This window comes from Chelonoidis abingdonii, chromosome 1, assembly GCF_003597395.2.
Source record: "Chelonoidis abingdonii isolate Lonesome George chromosome 1, CheloAbing_2.0, whole genome shotgun sequence".
Lineage (NCBI taxonomy): Eukaryota > Metazoa > Chordata > Testudines > Testudinidae > Chelonoidis > Chelonoidis abingdonii.
The window spans coordinates 367,806,837-367,814,120 of record NC_133769.1 but is presented as its reverse complement, the minus strand read 5'-3'; positions in this window follow the sequence as shown (position 1 = coordinate 367,814,120).

Here is a 7,284-nt window from a genome sequence, read left to right as displayed (position 1 = left end):
TTTAAACCACAATTTGAGGACTTCAATAACTCAGACATAGGTTAGAGGTTTGTTACAGGAGTGGGTGGGTGAGATTCTGTGTCCTGCATTATGCAGGAGGTCAGACTAGATGATCATAATGGTCCCTTCTGACCTTAAAGTCTGAGTCTATAAGTCTATGAGCTCCTCTGGGGCCAGCTGCTCCAGAATGAGGGCGGGGCTGGGAGGCCATCCCAGAAGGTTGTGCACTGAAATTGGAGATAAGAGCAGCTACCAGATCCCTTCCACGTGGAAGGAGGGTTCACAGATCGCCATACACGTCCCTTATCCAGTTTCCCTCTGCTTGGGCTGCAGTGGGTTTCAACAGCCTGGGCTCTTAGCTACCAACTGGTGGTGTCTCCATCTGACTGTTTGAGGGACTCAGGAACCTACCATACCTCCTGATGTGGCCTGAACTATCCCTGACCTGGTACTTACCCTATGACTAGCCTGATACCTCATCCATACATTCTTTTGATGCCTCTGTAATGGCTGACCCAACCAGGGGCACCTCCAGGCACCAGTGCAGCAAGCTCATGCCTGAGGTGGAAAGCCACAGGGGGCAGTGTGCCAGTTGCTGTGAGGGTGGCTGTCAGGCGGCCTTTGGCAGCGTGCCTGCGGGAGGTCCACCAGTCCCGAGATTTTGGTCGCAATTCGGCGGCGGGCATTCCGAAGGCGCAGGACTGGCAGATCACTTGCAGAAACGCTGCCGAATCCGAGTGAACGTGGACTACCTGTAGGCGTGCTGCTGAAGGCCACGTGACTGCCATGCTTGGGGCAGCAAAAAACATGAAGCTGCCCCTTGGCCCAACAATCAATGTGCACTTTACTTACACAGGGAAATATGGGCTCCATAATGCGGAGGGACACACGGACCCTGATGAGGGGTAAAAGCCTAAAGTTTCTTGACTGCGGCACTGTCAGGAATGTGAAAATCTGCCCAGGAGCTGAGCTCTCTGTGGCAGGAATAGGCATTACTCACCATGGAAAAAAGTCCCCATGGTGGAGGGGGCCTCCTGGGTGTATCTAAATACAGTTGCTCTCTTCCAGAGTAGATCAGCAAAGCCCTTTCAGGGTAAAATGGGAAACACATCAGGCAAAGGGAGACAGTTGGGAGACACTTGGATATATCTTGTACCTGAGTCCGCTAACAGGGTACACCTGATTCCATGTGGAAGCAGAGGTTGTGTTATTTCATTACGTGAGAACACATTTTCTGTTCAAAGGACATATGATATTGATAGTTCACAGCTGGTACCTACAAACAATCTTAGAACTTTTCACAGCAGAAAAGCCACTACAACCATAATTTGCTGTCTGAAAAGGGAAATTGAGGCACACTACTACATTGCGTCATAGCTAAATGCCCAGATACCTGCACTATGGAGAATATTCATATCTATGTTGGCTTGATGTTAATTGGGTTCCAACTGTTTGCCAGAGTTGTATGCATAAATTAGCTATTTTCATAGAATCATAGATCCGGAAGGGACCTTGAGAGCTCATCTAGTCCAGTCCCCTGGCAGGACTAAGTATTATCTAGACCATCCCTGACAGGTGTTTGTCCAACCTACTCTTAAAAATCTCCAATGACGGAGATTCCACAACCTCCCTAGGCAATTTATTCCAGTGCTTAACCACCCTGACAGTTAGGAAGGTTTTCCTAATGTCCAACCTAAACCTCCCTTGCTGCAGTTAAGCCCATTGCTTCTTGTCCTTTCCTCAGAGGTTAAGAACATTTTTTCTCCTTCCTGCTTGTAACAACCTTTTATGTACTTGAAAACTATCATCATATCCCCTCTCAGTCTTCTCTTTTCCATAGTAAACAAACCCAATTTTTTCAATCTTTCCTCACAGGTCGTGTTTTCTAGACCTTTAATCATTTTTGTTGCTCTTCTCTGGACTTTCTGCAGTTTGCCCACATCCTTCATGAAATGTGTCGCACAGAACTGGGCACAATACTCCAGTTAAGACCTAATCAGTGTGGAGTACAGCAGAAGAATCGCCATATATGGGGTTGGGAAGGAATTTTCCTCCGGGGCAGATTGGCAGAGGCCCTGGAGGTTTTTCGCCTTCATCTGCAGTGTGGGGCATGGGTCACTTGCTGGTGGATTCTCTGCAGCTTGAGGTCTTCAAACCACAATTTGAAGACTTCAATAACTCGGACATAGGTTAGGGATTGTTATAGAAGTGGATGGGTAGGGTTCTGTGGCCTGCTTTGTGCAGGAGGTCAGACTAGATGATCATATTGGTCCCTTCAGACCTATGAGTTTATGAGTCTATGAGTCTCACATCTTATTACAAGACTCCTGCTAGTACATCCCAGAATGATGTTTGCTTTTTTTGCAACAGTGTTACACTGTGGACTCCTATTTAGCCTGTGGTCCACTGTGACCCCCAGATCCCTTTCTGCAGTGCTCTTTTCTACGCAGTCATTTCCCATGTTGCATGCATGCAACTGATTGTTCCTTCCTAAGTGGAGCACTTTGCATTTGTCTTTATTGAATTTCACCCTGTTTACTTCAAACCATTTCTTCAGTTTGTCCAGATAATTTTGAATTTTAATCCTATCCTCCAAAGCACTGGCAACCCCTCCCAGCTTGGTATCATCCACAAACTTTATCAGTGTACTGTCTATGCCGTTATCTACACCTTTGATGAAGATATTGAACAGAACCGGATCCAGAACTGATCCCTTCAGGACCCCACTGGTTATGCCCTTCCAGCATTACTGTGAACCACTGATAACTACTCTCTGGGAACTTTTTTCAAACCAGTTATGCACCCACCTTATAGTAGCTCCATCTAAACTGCATTTCTCTAGTTTGTTTATGAGGTCATGCAAGATAGTATTAAAAGCATTACTAACGTCAAGATATACCATGTCTACCACTTTCCCCCTATCTACAAGGCAGTTCCCCTGTCAAAGAAAGCTGTCAGGTTTGTTTGACATGATTTGTGCTTGACAAATTAATGCTGACTGTTACTTATCACCTTATCTTCCAGATGTTTAGAAATTGATTGCTTAATTATTTGCTCCAATATCTTTCTGGGTACTGAAGTTAAACTGACTCGTCTGTAATTCCCTGAATTGTCCTTATTTCTCTTTTTATAGATTGGCACTATATTTGCCCTTTTCCAGTCTTCTGGAATCCCTCCTGTCTTCCAGGATGTGTTTAGATATTTGGCTGCATGTGTGTGTTCTCTCTGTGTGCTGCTCCAGCCTGTGCAGACAGCTGGCACGGCACACCTCGAGCGAACTGCCCAATGGCCACAAGATCTGTTAAGGGATGAAGGCACCCAGGCAGGTTTATTGCCGATGAAGCACGGTACTAGTATCCCATAGGCTCTACTGGGCCACTAATACATGTATGCCCATAATAATGGAGCAGCTCATTGAATGGCAGGACTTTCTGTTCCTCCCTAGGCCAGACAAAGATACTCCCAGTGAGACGCATCTTTATACCCCGATACAAACAAGTTAATACTGCCCCTCTGACATAGTTACTGTAGTTACTGCCCCCTGACGTAGCTAGTTATCACTCATCACCTTTCACATGTCGGTTTGATTAAAACATCTCTATTACGTACTATTATCCTGACCTTATCTTTTAGGAGGGGTCAGTGTGTTCCTGGTTTCCTTGTGGAATGTTTTTGTACCATCCTTGATAGCGGGATGTTCTGGTACCACTTGATATCGGGATGTGTTTGTATGAGTGCTCTGTGCCTAGCCCTTCTTAGGAATGTGTATTTCTGCAATATCAGCCCTGTTCTTGCCAGATTCTGTGAGCAGGGCCTGCCTCATACCAGGCCTCTGATATAAGGGCTTATGTCTTAGACTCTCTTCCTATGACACAGGCTTTTCCAAGATAATTGCTAATGGCTCAGATATCTCCTCAGTCAGCTCCTTCAATATTCTAGGATGTATTTCATCAGGCCCTGGTGACTTGAAGACATCTAATTTGTGTAAGTAATTTTTAACTTGTCCTTTCCCTATTTTAGCCTCCGATTCTACCTCATTTTTACTGGCTTTCACTATGTTAGATGTCCAATCTCCACCAACCTTCTTGGTGAAAACTGAAACAAAAAAGTCATTAAACACCTTTGCCATTTCCACATTTTCTGTTATACGGGCCTATGTTACTCAATGAAGGGGAAAAAACATGCCAGGATTATGCTGCAGGAGCACATGGTTGGTGAGTATCACAGGCTGGGGGAGGCTGTGCCTTCTCAAACAGTCATATATGGGTCTGCCCACGCTCTGCTCCCAGGTCCCACCCTTGCTTCCCGCTCTGCAGCTCCCACTGTACGGTGGCCCCAGCTCCGACCATGCTGCTCACCCCTCCCAGTACTCCAGGGCTGGAGAGGCTGGGGCCATGCTGCCCACCCTCTTGGCGCTCCAGGGTTGGGGGCACTAGCCTGGGGGGGGCGCAGTGGCTGCGATGGGGAAGATCTGGGCTCCTTCTGGGGGGGAGGGGCACAGAAGGGGCAGGGCCTTGGTGGAAGGGGCAGGGGGCTAGCCTCCCTCAGCCAGTGGTTCACATGCTGCTCATGCAAGAGCAGGTCAAATGCACTATTGCTCTAACCACATATTATCATGGGTTTGCAAAGGGATTCAGTAACATTGTTAGTTCCATGATAAGCCTGACTAAGAAAAAGCCTTTTCTGATCAAACATGATTTTGATGAACCATTTCTGTTACATACTGTTACTTCTAATATTGGGTTTAGAACTTGTAATAACACAGGACCAAAAATGGGAAATTCCTCTGATGCATTCAGCGGTGTCTAGGGACACCCCTTTCTGCATTAGTTTTGCGTGGGAGGTGAGCCACTGTATGGAATTTGAGTGACCATTTATAATATTATTGATACCAATATTTGAAAATTGCAATGAATCGTACAAGATAAACCATGTAAGGAGCTGGCTGATTGAACATTGGCAAAATAAAAGTTGTCAGAGTTAGCTCTCGGCTTTTGTCTGCCCTAGATTGTAAACTTTTGGGGATTGGCACAGCCTCCCTATGTACAACCCCTAGTACAATGGGGCCACAATCTGGGTTGGGGACTTTAGGCACTTTTGTTATGCAAATTGTAATATCAGAGAGTAGATTCTTGGGAGTGCACGGAATGAAAAGTCTAATATTTTCTGTTGTGTTGATTTTAGAGCTTTAATTTGTTGTAACATTATAAAAACTTTTGGGACAGGGAAACTACAGAAATATTTAAAACCCCATGCATCTGACGAAGTGGGTATTCACCCACAAAAGCTCATGCTCCAAAACGTCTGTTAGTCTATAAGGTGCCACAGGATTCTTTGCTGCTTAAAACCCCATGTGGTGAAAATAAAAAAAAATCTGCTTATTTTGCTCACATCTACATCATAAAATACATTGACCACAACTACTTCCACAGGGTACAAATCTCCCTGATTGTACATTGTAAGGATTCATCCTCTGTTGACACAACTACCCAGACGATGCGTTCATAGCATCAGGCAAGCCTCTCAAGCAGAAAGCTGTTCATCTCTTCCCAGAGATTGCCAGGACAGCTGATATCTGTTCATACCTAGCTGCCATTTTAGGCATCTCAGTCCCAGAATCAAGCCCCCACCCTGGATTCACAGAGTCCCTGCTCAGCAGCCCGTGAATGCTGCAGGCACATAAACTCACTTGACACCTAAATTTCTGCAGTAACCAATTCTCCAGGCTCCTATGTTTCTGCCTGTGAGCATGTGCACTGCAGTCCCATGCCAGGCCAGAGCATTTCATCTCCCAGGGGGAACAGGCATTCCTGCACCTAACTTACCTGTGGGACCTGATCTGGTAAGTGTACTTGGATCTTGCTTACCAGATCAGCTCCTGTAGAGAAACTTACACAAAAAGCTGATTGGGGAGGAGGGGAGGGAATGAGCATTTTCCTCATAACTTTTAGCCAGTGGTCAGGGTACTCACCTGGGATGTAAGAGACCCTGGGTTCAAGTCCTCTCTCCAAAGGAGGAGAAGAAAAGAGTGGAACTGGGATTTGTCAGGTGAGTGCATAGAATTTATTTATCTTTTTGTTTGTTTGTTTCTGACTCTGTATGCAGAGGAAACTGACTCTATTCATAATATAGTGGGGCCCAGTTCATTGCTTACATAAGTCATGTTCTATACAGCATATGATGGGAGCATAACTTGAACTCCAGTTTCCCCAGCATTCTCTCTTTGGCTTTTATCTAAATAAGCTTAAGGTGAAATGCTCCCACCCATTTGGAGAATGGATCAATAACAAGAAGATATTGTTTTTTTCTTGATCATAGTGGTTGGCTTTATCTAGGAAAGAGCAAAATGCTTCGAAGATTTTTATTTTGGGAGGTATTAGTGTGAAAAACTGGGTTAAGGTTTTCCTTAATCAACATCTGAGCACACATGAGTGTTTCCAGAATACAACAGGGCATCCAGCAATGGAGCTAAGGTCCATACTGGGGTCACTGTTATATCTCTGTCACACAATACCAAAGCCCAGTACATTAGCTAAGCGTTAGACAGGTGTCCATCCTCGATTTGAATATAAAGCAAGAACTGGACAGAGATGGGCGTGGAATGTAGAGCTATTGGAGTTAAGCCAATTAAAAATGCAAAATGCTTGGTTGTCCAGCTGGTGAAAAATATATTTTTAACAAACGGAATATTTAAGTTCCACTAGGCTCATTCTTTTAGAGCAGCGGTTCTCAAACTGTGGGTTGGGACCCCAAAGTGGGTTGTGACCCCGTTTTAATGGGATCACCAGGGCTGTCTTAGACTAGCTGGGGCCTGGGGCCAAAGCCTGAGCCCCACTGCCCAGGGCCAGAGCTGAAGCCCGAGCTCCACTTCCTGGGGTCAAAGCTGAAGCTGGAGGGCTTTAGCCCTGGGCGGCGGGGCTCACATTGTCGGCCCCATGCCTGGGGGTGAAGCCCTTGGACTTTGGCCTCCTTGCCCAGGGCAATGGGGCTTGGGTTTGGGCTTTGCCCCACCCCGTCAGGGAGGGAAGTGGGGCTCTGGTGGGCTCAGGCTTCGTTCCCCCCTCCTGGGGTCGTGTAGCAATTTTTGTTGTCAGAAGGGGGTTGAGAACGGCTGCTGAAGTTTGAGAATGGCTGCTGTAGAGCAGAGGCTACTGGGCTACATTTTTTCATGCCTTTCTTTTGGAAGCTATTCTTGCAACTGCAGTTGTGCTCAGAGATCTCTAAGTGACACGGGTTGCTGGGATGTGGAGTGATCAGCACAGGTGCTTGCATATTGGGATATGC